This window comes from Coenobita brevimanus, chromosome 71 (assembly GCF_032717465.1).
Source record: "Coenobita brevimanus isolate Jiangsu-jjx chromosome 71, ASM3271746v2, whole genome shotgun sequence".
Classification (NCBI taxonomy): domain Eukaryota; kingdom Metazoa; phylum Arthropoda; class Malacostraca; order Decapoda; family Coenobitidae; genus Coenobita; species Coenobita brevimanus.
The window spans coordinates 35,216,254-35,232,365 of record NC_137024.1 but is presented as its reverse complement, the minus strand read 5'-3'; the positions used below and the strand labels follow the sequence as shown (position 1 = coordinate 35,232,365).

At 41.3% G+C, this 16,112-nt stretch overlaps 1 protein-coding gene across 1 annotated transcript in view; it reads right to left on the bottom strand.

Moving 5' to 3' along the window:
• The window catches only part of Gen (XPG-like endonuclease), a 114,407-nt gene that overhangs the window by 86,252 nt on the left and 12,043 nt on the right, over positions 1 to 16,112 (bottom strand). The window lies entirely within an intron of this gene.

Sequence of the window (16,112 nt, the reverse complement as noted above, 5' to 3'; positions counted from 1 at the left end):
TATATTTTTCTGATGTATTTTGGTGTGATTTGAACGAATTTGACTTTTATTTTCGGTGTTCGTGACTGGTTTTCAAATTACCCCCCCCCATGTCTTTGGGGTTGGGATTTCAGGGTTCTGGGTGGGAAGAATGGCAAAAACAAGCATTTGGGGCAGAAATATAGTCAAAATCGGTATGACAAGCCAATGTGTATTCATAGGGTTATTACTGACCGCATGAACCTCTTTGAAGCTATGTGACACCAAATTTTTCCTGCAGTGCAGGTTCTCCAAATCCTGTATGCATACTCTTATACAGAGTATTTAAGAATAAATGCCAGTAATTAATAATAGAGGAAGTAAGAATTGCAAACATTAATAGATTATATTGTGTGTGAATCTTAGAAACTGTGGTATGCATTATTTTTATTTTAAGATTTTGAATTTTAAAATTAATCAGTGTTACCAACTGTTTGCTGCACCTACCCACATGAAGGGCGTGCTCTCCTGTTTTCAAGATTACCACTTACGTTGAAGGTGTAAGCTGGCAGAGGGTTAATGCCCCTCCCCGGAAAACAACTAACTAAAAATATGAACAAGAAGCCTCGGACCAGGACTGACCAACAGATGACTGCTAAGGACCGAACAAAGGACATGGTACGTATTGCAACATGAAATGTAAAAGATGCAAATGATGTAAAGATGCAAATGATGAGGTGAATGAGAGAGAGAGATTGTCCAGGTGCTTGAGGGTGCAAAAGTGGATGTACTCGTATGTGGATCAACTGAAATTAAATGGAGAGGTGAGAGTGTGAGAGAATGGGAGTATGGATGGGGTATAAGTGAAGTAGTTTTTTTTATTTATTTATTTTTTTTTTTTAGGTGTCCGACTCTGGGCATAGGCTTCACAGCCTGCTTTCAGGCCCAGTAGTCCTCCCACGTACCGCACAACTCTACATGTCACCACTTCGGCGCTAACACCCACCATCCATATTGAATACATGCTAGGGCTGTCTCATACAGGACTGGTGTATTGTTATCAGCGGGGGTATTTTTACGACATGTCGGCGGGTCATATGGTAGATAAGGAAAGTCTGCTTTTTATGAAATTCAAATCCTTAAACTGTTCCCTGCCCCAGCTGGGATTCGATCCTAGGTCCATCAGGACTGCAGGTTGCCTCTCTACTGATTCAGCCACCGCCAAAGACAGAGTGTGTATTGTTGTGAGTAACAGATGGAAGGAGAATATAAGACAGTATGAATCAGCTGGCTCAAGAATTGTGTGGGAAAGATTGAAAGTTGGACTACAAATGTGGGCAACTGTGTATGTGTACATGCCAATGCAAGATCGTGCAAGCAGAGTGAAAGAAAAGTTCTGGACAAATGTGGAAGCATGTATGGAAATGTCTGAAAGGAATGAGAGGGTGTTTTTGATTGGAGATATGAATGGAAAAGTAGGGAATATGAAGATGGATGGAATAGTGGATGAGTGGGGTATGCCTGTAGAAGTGGGTGAGAATGGCAGTGCTCTAGTAGGCATTTGTGCCAGGAGGGGGTTGCTGACAGCCAATACCCCAGACACAAAATGATCCATAGGTATACATGGCGAGTGATGAGAAGGGTGGGTGGTGAACCGAATGAACGGGAGGCACTGATTCACTATGTGTGTGTGGATGAGAGAATGAGAAAGTGTGTAATGGATGCATGTGTGTACTGAGGTAAGGAGAGTGGACTTTCTGACCACCACTTGGTGCTGGTGAATGTTGAGGTTGAAGTAAAGTGGAGGAATAGAAGAAGGGAAAGCCAGGAGAAAGTAGTTCATACAGGGAGGGTGGAATTTTTTCTTAAAAAAAAAAAAAAAAAAAACAATCCATACACCATTTTACTGGTGTCTTTTCATAAAATATCTGTAAAGGTTAGACTTAAACAGCTGTAGGCTGAAGTTTGGAGGGAAACAACTCTGGGGAAGCGAGTTCCAGAGATGCAGTTCGGGGAATGAAAGAATTCTGATAGGCAGAAGTTCTGCAATATGGTTGTGACATTCCAGTCATGAGTGCTACCAGATGCCCATGTAGCACGAGGGAAGGCATGGAGAGGTGGCACAATGGACGCAACTTCGTCCGAGCATTTGCTATAAAAATATCTGTAAAATAATGCAAGGGAAGCAACATTTCTTCTTACTTGTAGGGGAGGTAGTTTATTAGTAACAGAAGGATTATTAAAAATTCTAACAGCTTTGTTCTGAATTTTGTCTAGTTGTTTTAATGCATCCTCTCCACATCCATTCCACAAGGGTGAACGTTATTCAAGCTGAGAGCACATATGACTCTTATAAATAATTGCTAACTGCTCCTCTGTGAAGAAGTTACAGACTCTACAATAATCCAAGTTTCTTTGAGGTGGTTTTAGCAAGTGATCTGAGATGAGAGGTCAGAGGATGGAAAAAAGGCAGAATGTAAGAGAGAAGTAGAGGAGCGACTGGGTAAATATGATTTGGAGCACATGGGGGACGTGGAAGGTGTGTGCAAGGTCTTCACAGAAGAAATCTGTCCAGCATGTGAAGTGGTGTGTGGGGTGAAGAGTAGACAAAATTGGGTGCAAGGAACAGCATCGTGGAATGAAGAGGTGTGACAGGCTGTGGCACAAAAGAAAAAACCGTATGGTAAGTGGATGAGAAAAAGGGGTGTAGAGGAAGCTGAGGGAGAGAAGAAAGAGTTATATGTAGAGAGGAAGAAAGATGATTGGTTTTGGGGGTGTGCAGAGAAGGAATGCACTGCCAGGCAATGTGACACTTGCACAGGCGAAGAGTGCTGTGAAACGGCTGAAAAATGGGAAAGCAACTGGGGTTGATGAGGTGTATGCAGAGATTACTAAGTGTAATGGAAAGAGAGGAATGAAGTGCTTGTTGGAGATGTGTAAGAAGGCATGGATGAGTGAAACTGTGCCAGCAGAGTGATTGTACCCCTGTACAAAAATAAAGGTGAGCAAAGTGAGTGGTAGAATCATCATGGCATAAGTTTATTGAATGTGGTAGGGAAGGTATATTGAAGAATTATTATAGACAAAATGAGAGAGGTATCAGAAGTCCTAGCGAGTGATGAACAGGGTGGCTTAAGCAGTGACAGAGGATGTGTGGATCAAATATTTGCAGAAAGACAGATAATGGAGAAGGCTTGTATGAAGGACTATAAGGTGTTTATGGCATTCATGGATCTGGAAAAAGCATACAACAAAGTAGACAGAGAAGGATTGTGGAAGGTTCTGTGCATGTATGGTGTAGAAGGTAAGCTGCTATGTGTCATCATGAGTTTTTATGATGGTAGTGAAGCACTTGTAAGGGTAAACAGGCATCTAAGTGAATGGTTCATGATCAATGTGGGTGTGCGACAAGGTTGTGTGATGTCCCCATGGTTGTTCAATATGTTTATGGGTGGGGTGATTAAAGAAGTAAAAACACAAATAATGGTGAGGGGGAAGGCACTGGTAATGAATGATGATGGACGGAATATCTCAAATATGTTGTATGCCGATGATGCTGTACTACTTGCAAATACTGGACAAGAACTTTGTAGACTGGTGCAGAGTTTTGTTGATGTCTGTGAGCGTCGTGCTTTGAGAGTAAATGCAGAAAAGAGTAAAGTGATGGTTACTGAGAGAGAAGGTGACTTCTGGTGTGATGTTACAGTGAATGGGGAGAGACTGGAATTGGTGAGAGTTCAAATACTGTACCTTGAAACAGTGATAAAAAAAGGGAGGAAAATGTACAAAAGAAGTGGAAAGTAGAGTGACAAAAGGAAGGAATGTAGCTGGTGCAAATGAAGGCTTTGATAAGAAACAGAAGCTTGAGTGTTGCAGCTGCATGAGGCTTACATGAAGGAGTGTTAGTGCCAACTTTAACCCGTCACGTCCCGAGGTTTTCCGCACCTCCGACATCCCCCAGTCCCGAGGTATTTTCGAAAAAATTTTTTTTGGCTAAAACCTCCGCTTTTGGTGAGAAACATCGAAAATTCATAGAGAAATCGCTCACCTGAGGTTTAAAATACTCAATCCAAGTAGGAGTTCCTCCTTACCTGACTGGGTTTTCTAACATGCTGGTACCAAAGAAAACGAGTTCTATGGGAGGGTAACTATTTTATCCACTCATAAACGGTATTTATTTATTTACTTGGTACGAATTTATATGTAGTATGAGAGTATATTGGTTTTCAAGCAGTAATATAGGCATTATAAGCATTGTTTCACTCACTAACTACCCCCTGGGAGTAGGGGGGTTTGTCAAGAATACCCCACCAGTATCCCTGCTTGTCGTAAAAGGCGACTAAAAGGGTTGGCGGAGGGTTAGTGCCCCTCCCCGGAAAACAACTAACTAAAAAAACAAACAATAAGCCTCGGACAAGGACTGACCAAACGTTGACGACCAAGGACCGGACAAAGGACATTGCAATTGGAACGTGGAATGTAAGGGGAGCAAATGATGAGGTGAAAGAGAGAGAGATTGTCCAGGTGCTTGAGGATGCGAAAGTGGATGTATGTGGAATAACTAAAACAAAATGGAGAGGAGAAAGTGTGAGAGAATGGGAGTATGGATGGGGTATATGTGCAGGAGTAGGTGAGAATGAGAGGGCAAAGGAAGGAGTATGTATAGTTGTGAGTAAAAGATGGAAGAGGAGCATAAGACAGTATGGATCAGTTGCATCAAGGATTGTGTGGGTAAAGTTGAAAGTTGGAATACAAATGTGGGCGATTGTGTGTGTGTATGCGCCAACGCAAGATCATGCTAGAAGAGTGAGAAAAGAGTTCTGGACAAATGTAGAAGTGTGCATGGAAAAGTTTGGAAAGAATGAGAGAGTGTTTTTGATTGGTGATATGAATGGTAAAGTTGGGAATGTGAAGGTGGATGGAATAGTTGGTGAGTGGGGTGTGCCTGCTGAGATAGATGAGAATGGGAGTGCGTTAGTGGACATTTGTGCTGGGAGGGGGTTGGTGATAGCCAATACCCTCTTCAGGCATAAAATGATCCACAGGTATACATGGCGAGTGATGAGAAGGGTGGGTGGTGAATTGAGTGAAAGGAAGGCAATGATTGATTATGTGTGTGTGGATGAAAGGATGCGAAGATGTATATTGGATGCAAGAGTTTATAGAGGTTGGGGGAGTGGACTTTCTGACCACTACTTGGTGGTGGCCAGAGTTAAAGTTCAAGAAAGATGGAGGAATAGAAGAACGGAAAGACAAGAGGAAGGAGTAGTTGCAAGGAGAGTGGAAAGGTTACAAGAGGATGAGAAAAAGGCAGAGTATAAGAGAGAAGTGGAGGAACGATTGGGCAAATATGAGTTGGAGCAGATGGGGGACGTGGAAGGTGTGTGTAGAATATTTACAGAAGAAATATGTGCAGCATGTGATGTGGTGTGTGGAAGGAAGAGAAGACGGAGGGGGGTGCAAGGAACAGCGTGGTGGACTGAAGAGGTGAAACAGGCTGTGGCACAAAAGAAGAAAGCATACAATGAATGGATGAGAAATAGGGGCGTGGAAGAAGTTGAGAGGCGGAAGAGAGAGTTATATGTAGAAAGAAAGAGAGAGGTGAAAAGATTAGTAAGAGAGAGTAAGAAGAGAGTGGATGAGGAATTTGGAAGGAATTTGAGTGTAAAGTGGAGGGACTGTAAGAAAATGTTCTGGAAAGAGGTGAAAAGAGTAAGACAGGGTGGAAGTGGAGTTAGCAGGGGAGTGAAAGATAAAAATGGTAGATTACTAGTGGAGAAGGGAGAAAAAGTGAGCAGATGGAGAGAACACTATAAGGAATTGTTGAACGTGGAGGATGGAAGTAATGCGAGTATAAGTGGCTGGGGAATGGCTGGAAGAAGGAGGGAGGTGAGAAGACAGGAAGAAATCAGTAGGATAGAAGTTGTGGAAGCAATGAAGAAAGTTAAATCGGGGAAAGCCCCAGGAATTGATGGAGTGTGTGGTGAAATGCTGAAGCATGGGGGAGAGATAGTAGTAGAATGGATGTGGAAGATGTGCAAATTGGCCTGGGAGGAAGGTAGAGTCCCGGAGGATTGGAAGTCAGGTATAATTATTCCCTTGTACAAAGGAAAAGGGGAAAAAGAAGTGTGTGGTAATCATAGGGGCATTTGTCTTCTTAGTATAATAGGAAAAGTATATGGTAGGATACTTATTGACAGAGTTAGAGAAAGAACAGAGAAATTAGTTGGAGAAGAACAGGGAGGCTTTAGGAAGGGAAGAGGTTGTGTAGATCAGATATTCATTCTCAGATCTTTAGTGGAAAAGTTTCTAGAGAAGGGAAAGAAGTTGTATGCGGCTTTCATGGATTTGGAGAAAGCATATGACAGGGTGGATAGACTAGGATTGTGGAAAGTGTTAAGAATATATGGAATAGATGGGAAGTTGTTGAATGCTGTGAAGAGTATGTACGATGGTGCGAAGGCTGCAGTGCGTGTGGATGGTGAACTAAGTGAATTTTTCTCTTTGAAAGTTGGGTTGAAACATGGATGTGTCATGTCTCCATGGTTGTTCAATCTGTACATGGATGGGGTAATAAAGGAGGTACAAGGTAGGGTAGTGGATGTTGGAGTGGCCCTGGTGAGAGAGGATAGTGTTTGGAAACTCCCTGTACTGTTGTTTGCAGATGATACCGTGTTGTTGAGTGAAGACGAAGGGGAGCTGCAAGGCTTGGTGGATGAGTTTGAGAGAGTGTGTAAGAAACGGAATCTAAAGGTGAATGTAGGGAAGAGTAAAGTGATGGTCTTTGAGAGAGGTGAAGTCAGTGAATGTACAGCGAGGTTGGATGGTGAGGAATTGGAAAATGTGAGTACGTTTAAGTACTTGGGTAGTGTGATGAGTAAGGATGGAGGTTTGGAGGGTGAAGTGCTTGAAAGGGTACAGCAGGGAAGAAAGGTTGCTGGTTCTTTGAAAGCAGTGATAAGAAACAGGGAAGTGAGCATGGGAGTGAAAAAGTTACTACATGACAGTATTGTGATACCAACTCTAACGTACGGAAGTGAAGCTTGGACGTTGTTGGAAGGACACAAGTCAAGAGTGAGAGCCGTGGAAATGAGTTATTTAAGAGGAGCCTGTGGAGTCACATGGAGAGACAGGCTGACGAATGAGGATATAAAGGAGCGTTGTGGTGTTGATGTGGATGTGATAGGAAGCGTTATGAGGAACACACTGAGGTGGTTTGGCCATGTGGAGAGGATGGAGGGTCAAAGACTGACGAAGAGAGTGTATGTGAGTGAGGTGGAGGGGGAAAGAGGGAGGGGGAGGCCGAGGATGAGATGGAGAGATGGGGTGGAGAGGTATATGAGAGAGGGGGGTGTGAGTTGGGAGCAGGGGAGTGAAATGGCGGGGGACAGGGCGACTTGGAGGCGATTTGTTTGTGGCCACCCCAAACGGGACTGAGGCGTCTGGCAATAGATAGATAGATAGATAGACTAACTACTGTAATCACCATTCATGACCTTTTTTTTCCCACATTACCTGATCATCATTTCTGACTGTTTCTTCCTCTAGTGCTATGTAAACCTTGTCCTCCACATTGTCATCGATTGGGGAATCCCTCTGGCCCTGAATGTCTTTATTGGCCAGGTCACTGGTAACAGGTGAATTGCCGAGACAATGGCGTGAGGGGGGGAGGGGGAGGTTCTGCGGTGTAAGGCATTGTCCCTGCTTGGCATCATTGTAGAGGGGTAGAGGAAGGTGTCCCGTGTATACATATGAAAAATCACGCGCGAAAATTGAAAATTGTGCAAATTAGGGACCTTGCAATTGCACGACGTACCGGTACGTCGCCGGGACTGGCAAATGCAAATCGTTGCAACGTACCCATACGTCGACGGGACGGGGCGGGTTAACATCCATACATGAGACTATGGTGTGGCATGAAAATGAAAAGTCATGAGTGAAAGCAGTGGAGCTGGGACTGCTGAGGAATGTATGTAGAGTACAGAGAGTGGATAGTTTACGAAATAATGTGATTTGTGAAAGATGTGGAGTGAGGAAGTCTGTGGACACCAGAATCAAAGAGAGTGTACAGAGATGCTATAGTCATGTAGAGAGAATGGATAACAACAGAGTGGTGAAAAAGTATATCTGAGCAAATCTGAAGGAGATAGGAGGCAAGATAGGCCAAGGAGAAGGTAGAGGGATATGGCAGATGAGTGTGTGAGGAAGAGAGGTTTGGAAGTTGGTTAGGCTAGGGGACTGACAAGAGATCAAGCTGGCTGGACGAATATTGTGAGGAGAAGCACATGATCAGAGATTTGGCACCCCTTTTCAATGTGACAGCATCTGCACTGACTCTATCGGATATGTTTATGTGAAGCTGCAGAACGTGGTGAATGTTTTTTGCGTATCAGATAAAGCCAGAAGTCCAGGGGCATGAATAGTGAGTGAATGGAAGTGTGGCCCACTGGATTGGGCAGATTTGGGCTGTCTGGACATTGCTATTCCTCATCCTGCCCTGGGGTGGGAAAGGAGGTTTGGATGATGATGATGATGATGATGATGATGATAATGAGTGAATGATTAATACTATAAATACACTTTTTCATACAGATTCCAAACTTGAGCTTATCTTTTTGGAGATATTATATTTTACAACATTAGGCTAGATTACCTTGTCATGCTACAAAATTTACAACAAAATAGGAAATACGCACCAAACACAAAAGATCCACTTTTACCATAGCTTACCTTCATATGTTGGTGAAGGTCTAAAGTGACACTTTTGGAGCATGATATACCCACATCATTCTGCTTGCAAACTGCCTTGAAATTTCCAGTAGTATCCTCTGGTAATCTAAGTGGCTCCATATGTCAAAATGCTTAGATAATGCCACGATGCCACTTGGAAAGCTATAAATGATGGCTAAGGAAAGACAACTACTGAAGTGAGAGGTTGCAGACAGGAAGAAAATAAATATGATGGTGCTGTTGAGACATGATGGTGCCTGTTGAGACCTGAAGTGTGTGCACCAGAGCTGCCAGGTAGGACTAGTAGCAACTGAGCTTGAATTATTACTATGATATCAATTAATTTACAGTCAGTAGAAATAAATACTATAACTTACAATAATCTGTTTAATGCCACTGACAAAGCAGTTACTGCCACTTAATTATTTGTGCTATGTACCTTACATGATTGTACCATACTTGAAAAGTGCTTGAATGTACTTGATCTCAAGTACTGTATATTTGGCCCAAGTACAAGTACAATGTTTTTTTAAATTCCCAAGTATAAGCACAAGTACACAAGATTTTGAACTTAGTCCAAGTATTGTACAAGTACAAGTACTTGTACAGGTATTTGGACCTAAGCCTGCTGGGATGTATTCAAATATATCAACTTTAACTATGGAACTGATTTTGTAAATTTTTGGGACACTAGCAAATCAACTTTATAAATCAAAATGAAACTTTAATAAACAATATTTCTATATATTACTGTGGACACTGTAGCAAAAAGAACATTTAAAAAGGTAATTAATAAAGAGGACTTACTGTAAGATCTCAATTTTTCAACAATTTAGACGTTCTATTTCTACTGTCCACTGTTATTGTAAAAAAAAAAAAAAAAAATCCAGTTGTACCTATAAACCTGATTTGCCAATTTCCTAAAACTTATGACACCAACTGCTTTAAAAAGTTTTAATATTTTGGTGCACATCCCTGACAAACTGAGGACTTGTTTGTACAAATCAAAGCGGATCTGACCAGACTCAGGCCTGTATTCTTGTGGACACAGAAAGAGGTCATTACCACCTCCTGTAGTATTCTAACTGGTATGCTACATCTTGATATTCTCTTGTGTTATATACATTTTTTTCACTGTGATCACCACCACCACCACCACCACCACCATCATCATCATCTCAATACTCATTCTCTCATATATATGGGGTGAAGTAGGATCCAGAAACATGGAAAAAGAAAGCACAAAAGTGGAAGTACTATTAACAACATACCCAGAGATATGGGTCACACAATCATCCATGCAGCATTCAGGTCTTAGGAATCTTCACCCCACCTCACTACCTTAACCTATCTATTTATTGGCAGATGCCTTAATCCTGTAAGGGGTGGCCACAAAAAAATCACCACCATGTTGCCCTGTCCCCCGCCATTTTACTGGCCAGCTCCCAGCTCACAACCCCCTCTCTCATACATCTCTCCACTCCATCCCTCCATCTCATCCTTGGCCTCCTCCTCCCTCTCCCCCCCCACCTCACTCACATAAACTCTCCTCATCTCTCTCTCACTCTCCATCCTCTCTACATGGCCAAACCACCTCATTGTGTTTCTCCTAACACTTTCTATCACATCCACATCCACACCACAATGCTCCTTCACATCCTCATTTGTAAGTCTGTCTCTCCATGTGACTCCACATGCTCCTCTTAAGTAACTCATTTCCACTGTTCTCACTCTTCACTTCTGTCCCTCCAACAAGCTCCAAGCTCCACTTCCATATGTTAGAGTTGGTATCACAATACTGTCATGCAGTATCTTTTTCACTTCCATGCTCACTTCCCTGTTTCTTATCACTGCTTTCAAGGAACCAGCAATCTTTCTTCCTTGCTGTACCCTTTCAAGCACTTCACCCTCTAAACTTCCATCCTTACTCATTACACTACCCAAGGACTTAAACACACCCACATTTTCCATTTCCTCTCCATGCAACCTCACTGTACATTCAGTGACTTCATTTCTCTCAAAGACCATAACTTTACTCTTCCCTACATTCACTTTTAGATTCCATTTCTTACACACTCTCCCAGACTCATCCACCAAGCCTTGCAGCTCCCCTTCATCTTCACTTAACAACATAGCATCATCTGCAAACAACAGTACAGGGAGTTTCCAAACACTGCTCTCTCTCATTAGGGCCGCTCCAATATCCACTGCCCTACCTTGTATCTCTTTTATAACCCCATCCATATACAGATTGAAAAACCATGGAGACATGACACATCCCTGTTTCAATCCAACCTTCAAATGGAAAAATTCTCTCAGTTCATTATCCACGCACACTGCAGCCTTAGCACCCTCATTCATACTCTTCACGGAACTCAGCAACTTCCCATCTACTCCATATTTTTAACCAACTGCCCATATTATATTTCATATACAAATCTGCATCAATCACACATGCCTGTCAGACAGAGCTATTATAAACTTTTAAGTTAAAAGAGAGGGCATCAAACATTTGTCTTGTGCTGCTCTGTGCAAACTTATCCATTTTGATCCATTGTCAATTCCTTAGCTTCATCCACTGCAATATTTCACTTTTTCACACACCCTCTAGCCATATCCACCCACTTTATCCTACCATGCTTCCTTCCTCCCGCAAACTTTAGTTCACCTAACCTTTTCAACACCCTATCTATATTCATTCTCTATATATGACTGAACCATCTACATATACAGGGTGCAGTCTATTCTACTCTTTTATCAGTAGGCTTCCACACTCCACACCTCTACAGTATATCTTCAACAACTGCTGGGATGTAATTAGCTGGTTTTGGCATTTGGTTCAGCTTCCAATCTATACAAAATAACATCTGTATTATGGTCAATCTCAATAAGGGGATTCCTTAAGAGGAAGCAATGCATCCTTTGATTTCATTTAATTTCATTTAGCATTAAATGTAACTCTATCTATAGGTGGGAAGAAGAGGCAGGATGATGATGATGATGCTAATGATGATGAACTTTAATTTGTATAATGCTGGTAACTGTTAATCCAAAAGCAACTAGATGAAGCAGCTTGAAGTAAGGAATGTATGTACATTACCTGCTCTCCTTTGATCAGCTCAGGAGATACAAACTGAAGACATGCTAAATATTTCAGTATATCCAAGTAAAAGACAATCCAAACTGGGCTGAAACTGTTCATCCTCATAATGAACATATATTCCAGTATGTGGGTATAATTCAAGTATTACAATTCATTATACAGTGTCTGTATTCTACTTATTCAACAAATCATTTTGATAATTCATGAATATTGTGCCATGAACAAAATGAGGACATCATCATCATCCTGACCTTATGATGGAGTGAAGCAGCATTCAGAGAGCAACTAAAGAAAAATAATGATGAGAGATTACTGTATTAGAGTCCCCACAAACTCCTGAAAGTTGCCAGGGTTCGCCGGATCACTAAATAGCGTGAGGTCAATACCCGCTCAAAGTTGGTGTACCTTCCTTTAAAAAAATTCCTATCGGGACTACCAGTATTATATTTGTCTTAGATAATTTATTGATGCTCTGAATGAGATTTATGCTGAAAAGTTCTCCATAGAGTTTACTAAATGCCATGAAAGTTTATTATGTGTACTTGCATTCAGCAAATTTTTACCAAGTGTTATGAATCTCAGTTGTTGGAAAAATTTATCATATAGATTCCAAAGATCATAATCTTTCATTTGGCAAATCCTGACATGATTCTGTCCATTAAACACTTAATAACAGTAAGAACTGTACGGCTGAAACCTTACAGGGCCGAGATCAGCAACCCAAATTTTTAAAGGCATGGTATTCCTCTAGCTTTGAGAAAGTCTCAGTTCTGCTACAGTCTATTTTTCCACGTATATTTTAGCTGTGCAGTGGACCATGACACTATATTTTTGAGAGTCATTGGCTGATTTCAAAAGATGCAGGCATCAGGTGTGGTGTATACACCTCATAGCGCCATCCTGGCCCCTGGCAACAGGCATACAAACTATGTGGTGCTACCCATGAGAAAACACCTCCATCTGAGCTCAGTGGGTTCATATGATCTTTGCTTGTTTAAGTACTATATTTTCTTCATTTGTTATGTAAGATAAAAATTTGTTATACCCATTTACCATTTTTCCCTACAGATGTACATCCAACACCTAAAAACATGACATTGATCAGTACTCAGGCAACACATTAATAATCACATGTAGCCTGTCCCTAAACTGAGACAGATGCAAATGACAACCTTCCATTTCTATTATATTTGATAAATAAGCCACTTTTCTCCAGTATTATATGCAGATAAATCAATAAATATCCTACTGTCAGTAACGTAACACAAAACTTGTATAACAGAGGGTAATTCAAGTTGGCCCAAGTTTTGCATTTTACATTAAGTTATCTGGCGAGCAGTGGCATCTTTTTCCAGTTTGTGGGGGCTCCAATTAGCAGCAGGATGGCCAGTGAAATGGGCCAGGCACTAATTCACTCACCATTCAAACCCCCAGAATCCTAGCTTTACCTCTCAGACCTTGCCATTTGCACATATTTTTCTGGTGTATTTCTTTGCAAATGTACTTCATAGTACCTACTGGATAATTGAACCCTCAACTACAAAGATAAAAAAATGGGGGGAAGGGGAATTCTATAATTATTCTTGCCATCTAGTCCTCTGTATGTACAGTACTCATCAACCAACTTCATACTGTCTGATTTCTAGCCTCATAAGCTTCCAGACATAATTTCTTACACATTCACTTATCATATCCATCCATCTCCTTAGCCTACTATACCCTCTTCTGTCTTCAAACTCACTCACAGAGATCCTTTTCACCACTCTATTGCATCCATTCTCTCCCTGATTTTAGCACTCTCTCTTCAATGCTGTTGTCAACAGACTTCCTTACTACACATCTCCCACTACTTACATTATTTAATATCCAATCCACTCTTCATATTCCACATGTTCCCCAACAGTCCCTTTCCAATACTACTCCTCTTGATTTTTTGTGCTTATGTCATACCCAAGTCTCATGCCCATATGTTAATGCAGACACTAACACATATTCATGCAATCCTCTTGCAGCCATCACACTTACACCTCTGTTTAATGTCAATATTTTCACAGAACCAGTCACTTTCCTTCCCTGTTCTTCTCTATGTTCCTCTTCCTCTGCACACATACCTCTCTTTTCCATTACTGCACCACGGTAAATAAATTCCCTTGTCAATTCAAGTCTCTCCATCCACCAGCACATCACACTGAGGGCTCTCTTATCTCTTGCCAACCAACATTTTACTAATCTACAGTCAGAGTAATTTCTAAATACAAAATTTTCACATATCTACAAAACTCTGCACCAATATGCAAAGCTCTTAATCAATACTATTAAGTAGCACAGCATCATTTGCATACATCAGATGTGATATTCCACCTTTCACTGTTCACTACCTTTTCCATCTTTCTCTCCACATCTCCAGTTTTAACCTCTCTCAATAATCCCAACCAATACCATATATAAAAAACAGCCCTGGGGCTTTCACATACCATTTCCTCACTCCACCTACTGAACCACTCTTACAAATCCACCTACTCTAGCACATGCTTCGTACCACCATAAACTCTTTTTCCAGCATTCAGTAATTTCCTAGCCACATCATACATAGGTAAAACCTTCTATAATCCTCTACTCACTTTGACACGTGGTTTTTCCAGATTCATCAATGCCTTAATATCTGACAGTCCTTCTCTCATCCTTTCTCCATTAGCTGTCTTAAAACTATTATTTGGCCCTTATATCTCCTTCCACTCCTACAACCATTCTGTTTGTCACTCACCCAGCAATCTCATACACAGTATTCCTTGCCTTCTATGTAACTATTCTTCCATACAGCTACCTCTCCTACAACACTCAGTCCACTTATATCACTAGTTTTGCAACTTATCTTTCCTTTTAAACAGAAGCACAACATACACTCCATGAGTACAATTCCACTCATCCTAGCTTTCTTGTATATTTCCAATACAAACATCATTCCACTCTATACAACACTTAATCAACTCTGCACAAAACTCACCAACATCTGATGTCTTCTGATTCTTAAACATTTTCACAACATTTTTTCACTTTTGCCAACACCACAATTTCGGGCACTACATTCGTCTTCCGTGCACCGCCAAAGTCAAACATATTTGCTCCTGATCTGGTCTCACTATTTTCATTAATCATCTTTTCAAAATAACCATTCCTTCTGCCCTCTGTTTTTTAGTACTGGTCTGCTCTCATTCCTCAAATCTGACCACTTTTTTCCACTCACAATTTTAAATTTTCTTCTCTCCAAATAGAGCCCATTTCAGTACAGTAATTGAAGTTCATTTTCCCTTCAATATGATCATTCTTTTGTTTCACTTTCTCTTTTGTAGTCTCTTTATGTGCTCCTTACACTATACTGTATATGCCCTCCTTTTTTCATTTGCATCCTTGGCTTGCATCCACCCTAGCCACTTTCTCTTTTCCTCCAACACTTGTTCAACCTCCACGGCACACCAAGCTGTATTTTCTTACTACTGTAGCTGCTATCTTCACAACAACAAACACAGCCACAGTATTTCTAACCAAACACTTCTATTTGCACTCCACAAGTTTTCCAAATCCATATGCTACCAAATCATTGAGCATATCTCCACCAGTACATGTAGCTAATACAGTATTAATTTGCCACTGCTCGTTTCTGAGCTTTTCCACTTTCCGTCTTTCACTCTAAGTATGCCTCTCTCCCTTTATCCATCGTGCTCCTTTCAGTTTTAACTTGCATACTGAAACCACATGATCAGATAAATCTCTACATCACCCTCACTGCTTGTGTCAGGGACATTTCCCAGCACTCTTCTCTTTACAAGCACGTAATCAATCAGGCTTCTTTTACCATTCTCTCCAGCCTTTCCATACCATGTATGTTTTTGTGCTTCTTTGTAACTGAAACATAAATAATTATGCATAACCTCCATTTCTAACTAAATCCTGCAGATGCTGTCCATTATTTTCCTCCCCTGGCAGTCCATAACAACTCCTTACTTCATTTACTGGCCAGTGTCAATATTCCCATTCAGGTCCCTCAATACAAACACTTTATGACTCCTGAGCATCAGCCTTTATTACTTCATCGTGCTGGTCCCAGGACCTCTCTTCCTCATCTCTGCAAAGTGCTTAAGCAATGATCGGTGCCACTTTCACCGCCTTAATCTCAAACCTGACAAACCTTTCATTCCTCTTTCTTAGTTATCACTCATACATCCATCATCCAATCCTACATTGCCCCATGAGGAGCGTAGTAGCCCAGGGCTAGGCAGTTGGTCCTGACATTTCAGATGAGAGTGACCAGCTTCACTCATCC